At 47.1% G+C, this 13252-nt stretch overlaps 1 long non-coding RNA gene across 1 annotated transcript in view; it reads left to right on the plus strand.

Annotated features, from left to right (window-relative positions):
* The first annotated feature begins 2859 nt into the window (after positions 1–2859).
* LOC138357679 (uncharacterized) overlaps positions 2860–13252 on the plus strand; it is a 71168-nt gene continuing 60775 nt past the window's right edge. Inside the window, exon 1 of the long non-coding RNA XR_011225103.1 lies at positions 2860–3010. This is a non-coding gene — a long non-coding RNA (uncharacterized lncRNA). The remainder of the gene's footprint in view (positions 3011–13252) is intronic.

The raw sequence follows: 13252 nt of genomic DNA on the forward strand, positions 1-13252 counted from the left end.
GGTAGGAATACCCATGGTTATCCAGACGGACCAGGGGAGTGTCTTCCAGTTGAAGTTGTTTAGGGAAACTGTTAAAGGATGGAGGGTAGAGCAAGTGCGCTCGTCACCGTATCACCCTCAGTCGCAGGGAGTATTGGAACGTTTCCATGGAACGCTGAAGAGCTTGTTGAGGATATACTGCGCTGAGGAATGGAGTAGTTGGGACGAGGCATTACCATCCGTGTTGTTTGCCATCAGGGATGTGGTAGTAGAATCACTCGGATTTACCCCATTTCAACTGGTGTACGGTCACTCCGTGAGGAGCCCAGTGGGTGCGCTGAAGGAGCAGCTCACTGTGGATAGGCCTAAGGTGGACGTGGGACAATATGTGAAAACTTTTAGAGAGCGACTCTCTAGGGCCAGAGATTTGGCCAAGGAAAATTTGAGAATGTCCCAGGCAGAGATGGTAAGATATCACGACAGGAAGGCGAAGGGCAAGAGATTTCAAGAAGGAGATCAGGTGTTAGTCCTACTGCCGGTGAAAGGAAGTATATACGAGTCGAGATTTTGTGGACTATATACTATCCAGAAGGCGTTAGGGGATGTGAATTATGTAATCCACATGCCAGATCGTCCGAGGAAGTCACAGGTTTGCCACATGAACATGATAAAGAGGTACTATAACAGAGATAAGCCTCTAGGCGGTGAAGAACAGATGGAAACCCCGTTGCAAACGACTTTGCTTTGTGTGGGAGACAGCAAAGAAATAGAGGAGGAGAACTGTAAGTTAGAGAGGTTTGATGGCGCGAAGAGGAATAAGTCGTTATTCACAGACGTGCCCAGAAGACACCACGGAACAGTGCACGAAGTAAACGTAGCGAGTGCTGACCCCATCAAGCAGCACCCTTACAGAGTTAACCCAGAGAAAGCAGCGGCGATGAGAGCAGAAGTAAAGTATCTGCTGAATAACGGCTTGGCAGAGGTTAGCGACAGTGACTGGAGTTTACCGTGCTTCCTCGTGAAGAAGAGTGATGGCAGAAGAGATGATGGCAAACTTATCAGCTCTATCATGCATTTTGAGGCCAACATGAGAAGGAGACCACATGAAATGGACTCTGTTACCATACCGTTAATTTAATTTAAAATTATTAAGTTACCCTTAATAATTTTGTGTATTTGTGTCTAGCTTCGGACACGAGCATGTTACAGTTATGTCTTAAAGAGTTAAGAGCATTTAAGGATGATAAGGAGTCACTTACAATTAATGTATCAAGTTTGGAGACTTGTACACATTTCAGTGCAAGGAGCAAGGCAAATAGTTCGGTCTGAAGGGTAGAGGCCCAGTTGTTTAGACTCCCCACTCAAAGTGCAAGCCATCGCCCATTGTCAGAACAACTGCACTTCCAGCTGCACCCGTGGTGCGGTGTAGGGAACCATCATTGTATATGATCTGAGAGAGAGAATGCTCCGTCGACAGAGCATCAATATGGCTTAAGGCGTTGAGCTTTGCTTCAAGACGAAGCTAGGGATGATCTCTAATTTGCTTCTTGGGTGGAAAGGGAGGGATTAAAACTTGAAAGGATGTAACCTCCCACTGTGCAGGAAAGTGCCGTTGTTGTTTCTCTTGGTGCAAATCATGAACCTGATACATTCTGAGTTGAGTTCCAGTTTATGTTATCCATTTGGAACAATGCTGATCTTCAATAAAGAAAATCTGGAGGGCTTCTGTGCAAGGGTTAGGATGAGTTAGCCTAAGCATTTTTATACCAATTTGACAGTTAATTTCAATAACACGCTCAACAATGCTCGGAATATTAAGTTCCTCTCTCATATTAAGTATCTTTGTGGTACGAGGGCACCCAAGGATTATCCTCAAGGCTTCATTCAGCAATTTGTTTGTGAGAGAAAAATGACTAATACGTTCGGCAAATGACTTTGACTTCGACTAATAGTTCATGGCATCGTATTTTTTCATAATATATAAGGGTATGCCAATGCAATTATATTATTGTGTGCAAATAAGTTGGTAATTTCATGTAACCTAAAACTAATAAAATAGATGGAAAGAATAATTGAATAATTGTTTTAGTAAATTGTTCGGGTTCATCAAACCCGAACACCCAGTTTGGACCATCAGTACAACAACAGCCCACCATCTTGAAAGACGCTTTCGAACGTGAGTATATATTTTCTCGTGATAACACTGTGTTATACAATAGATAAGTTCTTGGATTCACATATTTAGAGGTTATATCTGTCAGAGTATGTTAGATGATGTAGTGCTGGTTGATGGTGGCGTATTGGTGAGATTGTTGATGGTTTATGGTGACGGTTTGGTCAGGTCTCTTTGTTCCTGTGTATAGTACCAGGCGTCTCTATACAGTACCAGGCGTCTATGGTTTAAGGTAGGTGAGGCAGGCACAGTATGTGCTGTCTGTGAATTCCTCAACCTTTGTATCTGGCAGTTTATATATTAGAATAATAATTAGGTTTATTTTTCTTCCTTAATTCCAAGTACCTCTACCACCACATTGAGTTTAGTAGCTCTGTGCATATCAGCTGCTCTTTAATATTCAAACCTACTCCTCCATTTGACCTAGTTTCTCTATCACATCTATATAAATTGTAGTTGGGAATCCAGATTTTACTATCCATGTAATCTTTTTTTTCCTTTCTAACTTTTTTATAAGTTATTTATATTTTATAATTTTTTATTTATTTGTTTATATTTCAAATTGAATTTTTCTAACAGTTAAAAAGGAAATAGTTTAATGGTATATATTTATTACATTAGAAAGTAATAAAATCTAATGTTGAGGTTGAACGACATACATTATACTCTATTTCCATACAGTTTATAAATTATTTTATCAGGTACAAATGCCGTCTTTCTTGGGAGGTGCAAACTGTAATGACATAGTGAGACGAATGATGAAGATAGGGCCCTTTGCTTTGTAGTGCAAGCCTTACCTAGTTGAGCTCAACAAGAAAAGTGTCTTCAAAACCTTGAATATTTCCAATGTAATATTAAGTAAGTAAATTTGACAATTTTTGTATTATATATGTATGTGTATATACTGCATATGGATATTTTTTATCATCCGAATTTTGGCACGGCATGTAAGGTAGGCACAGCAGTTGACGCCGGCACAGCAGTTGATGCCGGCACAGCAGTTGATGCCGGCATGACATGTAAGGTAGGCATGGCAGTTGACGCCGGCACAGCAGTTGATGCCGGCATGACATGTAAGGTAGGCATGGCAGTTGATGCAGGCACGGCAGTTGATGCCGGCATGGCAGTTGATGCCGGCACGGCAGTTGATGCCGGCACGGCAGTTGATGCTGGCACGGCATGTAAGGTAGGCACGGCAGTTGATGCTGGCACAGCATGTAAGGTAGGCACGGCAGTTGATGCTGGCACAGCATGTAAGGTAGGCACGGCAGTTGATGCTAGGCACAGCATGTAAGGTAGGCACGGCAGTTGATGCTGGCACAGCATGTAAGGTAGGCACGGCAGTTGATGCTGGCACGGCATGTAAGGTAGGCACGGCAGTTGATGCTGGCACAGCATGTAAGGTAGGCACGGCAGTTGATGCTGGCACAGCATGTAAGGTAGGCACGGCAGTTGATGCTGGCACAGCATGTAAGGTAGGCACGGCAGTTGATGCTGGCACAGCATGTAAGGTAGGCACGGCAGTTGATGCTGGCACAGCATGTAAGGTAGGCACGGCAGTTGATGCTGGCACAGCAGTTGATGCCGGCACGGGGTGCAAATTGTACAAATTTACAAAAAATACACGGGGTGTAAATTGTATTGACACAGTGAGATGAATGATGATGAAGATAGGGCCCTTTGTTTTGTGGTGCAAGCCTTACCTTGTTGAGCGCAAGAAGAAAAGTGTCTTCAAAACCTTGAATATTTGCAATGTAATATTGAGTAAGTAAATTTGATAATTTTTGTATTATATATGTATGTGTATATACTATATATGTATATATGTGTATATATTTGCATATCAAGTATTGCTGATATGTTGAAGCATGTACTGAACAAGATTGGTGGAAACAGATACAAGGTTAAGATTGCCAATTAACTGTAGTCTAGTTTAATTCAATCATTTTTAGTAATCTTTGAGAACATTTATGCTATGTATATGGTAAAATAAAGTAACTTTGATTTTGACTAAATATGTAGACATATCTTGAATTTTCTCTACAATAATATTGAAAGAAAGCCTAGATTAGTGGTGGCTACTAGCTCCAACAATAACATGGTATATTACAAGATATAAAATAGTGTTATAAAGACTCTTGACATTGCTGCTTTCTATAATATAGAATGGGTTTAAGCCATATTTATTAAACCATACTAAGTTCAGGCTATGCTTGGTTACTATACTTTTATATGTACTGTACATCACTCATTTTTTTTATCCTCTATGTTATTAATTGTTCTGTTGTTATTAATATACCATGCTGGTTCTCTGGTTTTGGTTGAAGTTGCCGGTGCCAGTGGACCACTTTGTGCTTTGGGCCTGGTGGAGCTTGGTCCACCAGGCTGTTGTTTGGAGCGGCCCTCAGACCCACATACAGTCTGCATATGATATACAGTCTGCTAATCAATTGAACTACAGTAGTTAGTGTTTATCATCCGAATGCACCAATATGTCTTCATTCTTCCCAGACGAAGGAACTTGGTAATGTTCATCATCTGAATGCACCATCTGAAGCTTTTCCACACTCATGTGGAAACACAGGAGGTTTATCAGCTGTATGCACCATCCTGTGAGTTTTTATAAGTCGCAAACAACTGAATCCCTTGCCACACTCAGGACATTCATGAGGTTTATCATCCGTATGTCGGAAAACCCGACACCATATAATAATATTACATTCAACAGGCAGATAATATATCTGCTGTGTTGTATATACAAGTTACCCATAGAAAATATAGCTTGTAGTGGAATTTTCCGTCAATAGAAAACGGGATATCATTGCTACATAGTACTATAAATTCACCTGCTATTGTGTTGGGAATTATTCTTAAATACAGTAGTCTTTGGAGTTTTTATATCATAAAAACATCTCATTTGAATTAACTTAATTATCAGTATCAAAATAGAGTAAATGTTATCCTTCTATCACTTACTGACATCTAGACAGTAAGCCAGTAGCGTCAGGGAGGAGGGAGTGGTCAGCCATTGTTGTTAGACCAGAGTCGTGGAGCAAATTCAGCTCCAATAATTTCTCTTGGACGAAGTGTTGTGGAGATCAGAGTAGTGTTCTACCATCATCAACATGCTGTCAACAAACACAAGGGAAGTGTCTTTCCGAAACCCATTTATCTAATCATTTCTGGCCATTAATGTTAGTAGATATAGGGCGAACCGGTTAGAACACAAATAATCGACTCAATAAAGGTAATTAAGCCTTGGTCCTTATCCTATCTATTATACAGTGTTTTCTCTGATATAGCTGTCATATATTAGGATTCTGGCTTTACAGCTAGCGCCCCTTGTCAGGAACAAGAAGAGGAAGAAAGACTTGATACATCAGTTACTGGGTGATAGAAGCTAGCCTCAAACGTGGATAATTTGGTGTCTGCATCCCAGTTATACCTGGTGGACTAAGCCTGCTGTACAATAAGATAAGGAACCTCCTCAATGTATACCAATATATGTAGTTTAATACTGTAGTTTGATTGGTTGTATATATATAAATTTAATACAAACCCCCCTAATGTATAAGGATCGATTTGTGAGATTATTGCAGAAATACAGTCCACCTAACATCATACCAATTGCTATCGAAATATATAAATTAACGTAAATATAAATTCTATATAAATTCATATAAATTAAATAAATATAAATCTCACAGGTTGGTTTCCACACCGTATGCACAATCGTGTGTGTGACTTATTGTACTGGAACGTTTTCTGAATCTTTGGCCCGCATTCAGCACACTTGAAATGTTTAGCACCCGTTTGTAACGTCCCATGCACATATATTTATTTATTTATTTATTTGCTTATAAATATTTATTTATTTATATATATATATATATATATATATATATATATATATATATATATATATATATATATATATATATATATATATATATATATATATGTATATATATACATATATATATATATATGTATATATATATATATATATATATATATATATATATATATATATATATATATAATATATATATATATATATATATATATATATATATATACATATATATATATATATATTTGGATCTTGGAGTTTGGATCTAAACTAGGTTGCCTGTATAATGTTTGATGTCATTATTTTTACTGCAACTTAGTATCTGGAAATTATCACTGTTAAACATCATGTTATTTTCTTCTGCCCAGTTAAAAACTTTATTAACATCTGCTTGCAGTTTTTCAATTTCTTCAGCAGAGGTAATTTTCATGGTTTGTCATAGAGGTCAAGTAACTGTGAGAGTCATGATCTTCCCATTCTAAAATCTATCTTGTACTGTCAGCTGTACTGTCAGTCAATGTAATTAGTGCATATGCACCAACCCTGACTTCTCCAGCAGAGGCAAATGAAAAATTCTACGATGACCTCAACAGAGTCATAGCAAGAATCCCTGTAAAGGAGCCACTGTTCATCCTCGGCGACTTTAACGCCAGAGTGGGTGCCGAGCACAACATTTGGCCCACTTGCCTGGGTCAATTTGGCATAGGGAGGATGAATGAGAACGGACAACGTCTGCTAGAACTCTGCTGCCTTCATGGTCTTTGTGTCACCAACACGTTCCTCGGCACAAAGCCTCAACACCGAGTATCTTGGAGACACCCCAGATCCAAGCACTGGCACCAGCTTGACCTGATTCTTACCAGGAGTGCAAGTCTACCCAGCGTCAAGATTACGCGTAGCTACCAGAGTGCTGTCTGTGACACCGACCACTCCCTGGTATGTAGCAGGGTCAAGATGCAACCAAAGAAGATTCATCACTCGAAAAAGGCGGGCAGACCTCGCATCGACACCACCAAGACCTGCAACCAGGACAAGGTGGAAGATTTTGCACGCGTGCTCGAGGAAGCTCTCCCTGGCCCAGCTGGGGTCACTGCCTGTAAAAGATGGGAGCACTTCAGAGACGCTGTGTTCAACGCTGCCATTTCCACCTTTGGCAAGAAGACCAGCAGGTCGGCAGACTGGTTCGAGGCTCACTCGGAAGAGATGGCACCTGTCATCGAAGAGAAGAGAAACGCATTGGCAGCCTACAAAGCCTGCCCAAGTCAGCGCAACTTACAGATCCTTCGGGCCGTCCGCTGCAAAGTGCAGCAGATTGCCAGGCGATGTGTCAACAACTATTGGCTCCAACTCTGCTCCCAGATACAGACTGCAGCGGATACAGGCAATGTAAGGGGAATGTATGACGGCATCAAGCAGGCCCTCGGCCCAATCCAGAGGAAGACCACTCCTCTGAAATCTGCCACTGGCGAGGTGATTCAGGACCAGACACTGCAGCTGAAGCGCTGGGTCGAGCACTACTCTGAGCTATACGCCAGGGACAATGTGGTCACCGAAGATGCCCTGAGCGTCATTAAGTGTCTGCCTGTGTTAATGGAGCTCGACAGTGAACCGACCCTGGAAGAACTCAGCGATGCCCTAGACTCCCTTGCTTCTGGTAAAACTCCTGGCAAAGATGGCATTCCTGATGAGACCTTGAAGTGCTGCAGAGGTAGCCTGCTCATGGAGCTGCATGAAATTCTCTGCCTCTGCTGGGAAGAAGGAGAGGTGCCACAGGACATGAGGGATGCCAACATTGTCACACTGTATAAGAATAAAGGTGACAGGGGCGACTGCAACAACTACCGTGGAATCTCCCTCCTCAGTATTGTCGGAAAGCTGTTTGCTCGAGTCGCATTGAAGAGGCTCCAAGTACTTGCAGAGAGAGTCTATCCAGAATCACAATGCGGATTCAGAGCTGGCAGGTCCACCATCGACATCTTGAGGTTATCTTGAGATGATTTCGGGGCTTTAGTGTCCCCGCGGCCCGGTCCTCGACCAGGCCTCCACCCCCAGGAAGCAGCCCGTGACAGCTGACTAACTCCCAGGTACCTATTTACTGCTAGGTAACAGGGGCATTCAGGGTGAAAGAAACTTTGCCCATTTGTTTCTGCCTCGTGCGGGAATCGAACCCGCGCCACAGAATTACGAGTCCTGCGCGCTATCCACCAGGCTACGAGGGTCCATAAGACATGGTCTTTTCCCTCAGACAACTGCAGGAGAAATGCAGGGAACAGAAGCAGCCACTCTTCGTAGCCTTCATAGATCTGACGAAGGCCTTCGACCTCGTCAGCAGGGATGGCCTGTTCAAGATCCTCCCCAAGATCGGATGCCCACCCAGGCTCCTCAGCATCATCAGATCTTTCCATGAGAACATGAGGGGCACCGTGGTCTTTGATGGCCTAACATTAGACGCCTTTGACATCCAAAGTGGAGTAAAGCAGGGCTGCGTACTGGCTCCAACCCTATTCGGGATTTTCTTCGCAGTTATGCTGCGGCATGCCTTCGGATCTGTCACGGAAGGCATTTACCTCCGGACCAGGTCGGATGGAAAGCTCTTTAACCTCGCCAGGCTGAGACCCAAGACGAAGGTTCGGCTGAGGTGTCTGCGCGACTTCCTTTTTGCCGACGACGCGGCAGTCACTGCCCACTCAGCTGAAGACCTCCAACGGCTCATAACCCGCTTCAGCGAGGCCTCTCAGGCTTTCGGACTCACCATCAGTCTGAAGAAAACACAAGTCATGGGACAAGGAGTGGACTCCCCACCTGACATCGGCATCTCTGATTCCAAACTGGAAGTCGTTCACGACTTCGTGTACCTGGGATCCACAATCACTGACTACCTCTCTCTTGATACGGAGCTAAACAAACGCATCGGTAAGGCATCTACTACCATGTCCAGACTGACAAAGAGAGTGTGGGCCAACAATAGGCTGACTGAGTATACTAAGATTCAGGTTTACAGAGCCTGTGTCCTGAGCACTCTCCTTTATGGCAGTGAGTCTTGGACACTCCGCGCCCGTCAGGAAAAACAGCTGAATGCCTACCACATGCGCTGCCTTCGACACATCTTGGACATCACCTGGCAGGACAAGGTGACAAACAACAACGTCTTGGGGAGAGCAAGAATCACCAGCATGTACAAAATGCTGAAACAGAGACGAATGCGCTGGCTCGGGCACGTTGTGCGAATGGGCGACGGCAGGATCCCCAAGGATCTCCTGTACGGAGAGCTGATGCAGGGAAAGCGTCCAACAGGCAAGCCCCAGCTACGGTACAAAGACGTATGCAAGAGGGACCTGAAAGCCATGGACGTCGATCTAGCTATATGGGAGACACAGGCTGCAGACAGTTCAGCCTGGAGGCAGTCCTGTTCAAAGAGGTCTCTCCAAGTTCGAGGAGTCACTTGCCAAGAAATCGGAGGCAAAGAGACAGAGAAGGAAAGCCGGTAGCCAGGAAGACAGACCAGAATCGGACTTCGTTTGTGCTCGGTGTGGGAAGGACTGCCACTCTCGGATTGGCCTCATCAGTCACACCAGACGCTGCACCAGGATTGACAACTAGGGCGCAACTCCATAGTCTCCCGAGACTGAAGGATGCCTACTAACTGTCAGCTTTGCCAAAATTATCTGGGTAGGTTAGGTTTGGTCATATTTCTACATTAGTTTTAACTCAAATTCTTCCTTTGCAAACTCAGTTTATCATTATTAATCCATTTTTCTGGGAGGGCTTTCTTTGGGGACACTACGCTGCTCTCCTGGATCTTTTAAAACTTTTTGACCTATGTATTTAAAAGCAATTCTAAAGTTAGAAAGTGTAGCATAGGCCCCTCGCATAATGTTCTTAATATGATCCTCAGGTTATAGTTTTCTATCTAAAACCACCCTTAGATCTCTTTTTTGATCAGAATTCTTTATATATCTCTGTGGCTCGATCTTAGAAACTGAGTTGATTCGTTACACTGGACCTTCCAGATCGAAGACCAGCTGACAGTGATATATCATTGAGTACGTCTGCATCTGAAATTGAGCAATATCGGTTTTATTATTTGGTTTTATAAATTTTAGACCTATAATCTTATAAGGATGGGGGCACTGGTGGTACTGGTGGAGGTGGGGGCACGGTTGGTACTGGTGGAGGTGGGAGCACAGGTGGTATGGGTGACGGATGGAAGCACCGGTGGTACTGGTGGAGTTGGGGGCACAGGTGGTACTGGTGGAGGTGGAGGCACAGTTGGTACTGGTGGTGGTGGGGGCACAAGTAATACTGGTGGATGAGGGGACACATGTGGTAATGGTAGAGGTGGGGGCACAGGTGGTACTGGTGGAAGTGGGGGCTCAGGTGGTACTCGTGGAGATGGAGGCACAGTTGGTACTTTTGGTGGTGGGGGCACAGGTGGTACTGTTAGAGGTGGGAGCACAGGTGGTACTGATGGAGGAGGGGGCACAGGTGGTACTGGTAGAGATGGGAGCACAGGTGGTACTAGTGGAGGTGGGAGCACAGGTGTTACTTGTGGAGGTGGGGGCACAGGTGGTACTGGTGGAGGTGGGGGCACAGATGGTGCTGGTGGAGGTGGGGGCACAGGTGGTACTGCTGCTGGTGGGGGCACAGGTGGTACTGGTGGTGGTGGGGGCACAAGTGGTACTGGTGGAGGTGGGGGCAGAGGTGGTACTGGTAAAAGTGGGGGTACTGGTGGAGGTGGGGGAACAGGTGATACTGCTGGAGATGGGTGCACAGGTGGTACTAGTGAAGATGGGGGGCACAGGTGGTTTGTGCAGGTGGGTGCACAGGTGGTACCGGTTAGGCGAGGGCACAGGTAGTACTGGTGGAGGTGGAGGCAGAGGTGTTACTGGTGGAGGTAGGGCACAGGTGGTACTAGTGGTGGAGGGGCCACATGTGGTACTGATGGAGGTGGGGCACAGGTGGTACTGGTAGAGGTGTGGGCACAGGTGATACTGGTGGTGGTGGGGGCACAGGTGGCACTGGTGGAGGTGGGAGCACAGGTGATACTGGTGGTGGTGGGGGCACAGGTGGTACTGGTAGAGGAGAGGGAACAGGTGGTACTGAAGGAGGTGAGGGCACCGGTGGTACTGGTGAAGGTGGGGCCATAGGTGGTACTGGTGGAGGTGTGGGCACAGGTGGTACTTGTGGAGGTGGAGGCACAATTGATACTGGTGGAGGTGGGGGCACAGGTGGTACAAGTGGCGGTAGGGGCACAGATGGTGCTGGTGGAGGTGGAGGCACAGGTGGTACTGCTGCTGGTGGGGGCACAGGTGGTACTGGTGGAAGTGCGAGCACAGGTGGTACTGGTGGAGGTGAGAGCACAGGTCATACTGGTGGAGGTGGGAGGCACAGGTGGTACTCGTAGAGGTGAGAGCACAGGTGGTACTGGTGGAGGTGGGGGCTCAGGTGGTACTGGTGGAAGTGTTGGCACAGGTGTTACTAGTGGTGGTGGGTGAACAGGTGGTACTGAAGGAGGTGAGGGCACCGGTGGTACTGGTGAAGGTGGGGCCACAGGTGGTCCTGGTGGAGGTGTGGGCACAGGTGGCACTGGTGGAGGTGAGAGCACAGGTGGTACTAATGGAGGTGTGGGCACAGGTGGGGGCACAGTTGGTACTGGTGGAGGTGAGGGCACAGGTGGTACTGGTGGAGGTGGGGGCACAGGTCATACTGGTGGAGGTGGGGGGCACAGGTGGTACTGGTGGAGGTGGGGGCACAGGTCATACTGGTGGAGGTGGGGGGCACAGGTGGTACTGGTAGAGGTGAGAGCACAGGTGGTACTGGTGGAGGTGGGGGCTCAGGTGGTACTGGTGAAAGTGTTGGTACAGATGTTACTGGTGGTGGTGGGGGAACAGGTGGTACTGAAGGAGGTGAGGGCACAGGTGGTACTTGTGGAGGTGTGGGCACAGGTGGTACTGGTGGAGGTGAGAGCACAGGTGGTACTAATGGAGGTGTGGGCACAGGTGGTACTGGTGGAGGTGGGGGCACAGGTGGTACTGGTGGAGGTAAGGGCATAGGTGGTACTGGTGGAGGTGGGGGCACAGGTCATACTGGTGGAAGTGGGGGGCACAGGTGGTACTTTTGGAGGTGGGGGCACAGGTCATACTGGTGGAGGTGGGGGGCACAGGTGGTACTGGTAGAGGTGAGAGAACAGGTGGTACTGGTGGAGGTGGGGGAACAGGTGATACTGCTGGAGATAGGTGCACAGGTGGTACTGGTGGAGATGGGGGGCACAGGTGGTTTGTGCAGGTGGGTGCACCGGTGGTACCGGTTAGGCGAGGGCACAGGTAGTACTGGTGGAGGTGGGGGCACAGGTGTTACTGATGGAGGTGGGGGCACAGGTGGTACTGGTGGTGGAGGGGCCACAGGTGGTACTGATGGACGTGGGGGCACAGGTGATACTGGTGGAGGTGGGGGCACAGGTGAAACTGGTGGTGGTGGGGGCACAGGTGAAACTGGTGGTGGTGGGGGCACAGGTGGTACTGATAGAGGAGAGGGAACAGGTGGTACTGAAGGAGGTGAGGGCACCGGTGGTACTGGTGAAGGTGGGGCCACAGGTGGTACTGGTGGAGGTGAGGGCACAGGTGATACTAGTGGAGGTGGGGGCACAGGTCATACTGGTGGAGGTGGGTGGCACAGGTGGTACTGGTAGAGGTGAGAGCACAGGTAGTACTGGTGCAGGTGGGGGCACAGGTGGTACTGGTGGAGGTGGGGGCTCAGGTATTACTGGTGGTGGTGGGGGCACAGGTGGTACTGGTGGAAGTGTTGGCACAGGTGTTACTGGTGGTGGTGGGGGACACAGGTGGTACTGGTAGAGGTGAGAGCACAGGTGGTACTGGTGGAGGTGGGAGCTCAGGTGGTACTGGTAGAGGTGGGGGCATAGGTGGTACTGCTGCTGGTGATGGCACAGGTGGTACTGGTGCAGGTGGGGGCACAGGTGGTACTGGCGGAGGTGGGGGCACAGGTGGTACTGGCACAGGTGGTACTGGACACAGGTGGTACTGGTGGAGGTGGGGGCACAGGTGGTACTTGTGGAGGTTGGGGCACAAGTGGTACTGGTGGAAGTGAGGGCACAGGTGATACTGGTGGAGGAGGGGCACAGTTGGTACTGGTGGAGGTGGTGGCACAGGTGGTACTTGTGGAGGTGGGTGCACAAGTGGTACTGGCGGAGGTGGGGGCACAGATGTTACTGAAGGAGGTGGTGGCGCAGG

This window comes from Procambarus clarkii, chromosome 79 (genome assembly GCF_040958095.1).
Source record: "Procambarus clarkii isolate CNS0578487 chromosome 79, FALCON_Pclarkii_2.0, whole genome shotgun sequence".
NCBI classification, from domain to species: domain Eukaryota; kingdom Metazoa; phylum Arthropoda; class Malacostraca; order Decapoda; family Cambaridae; genus Procambarus; species Procambarus clarkii.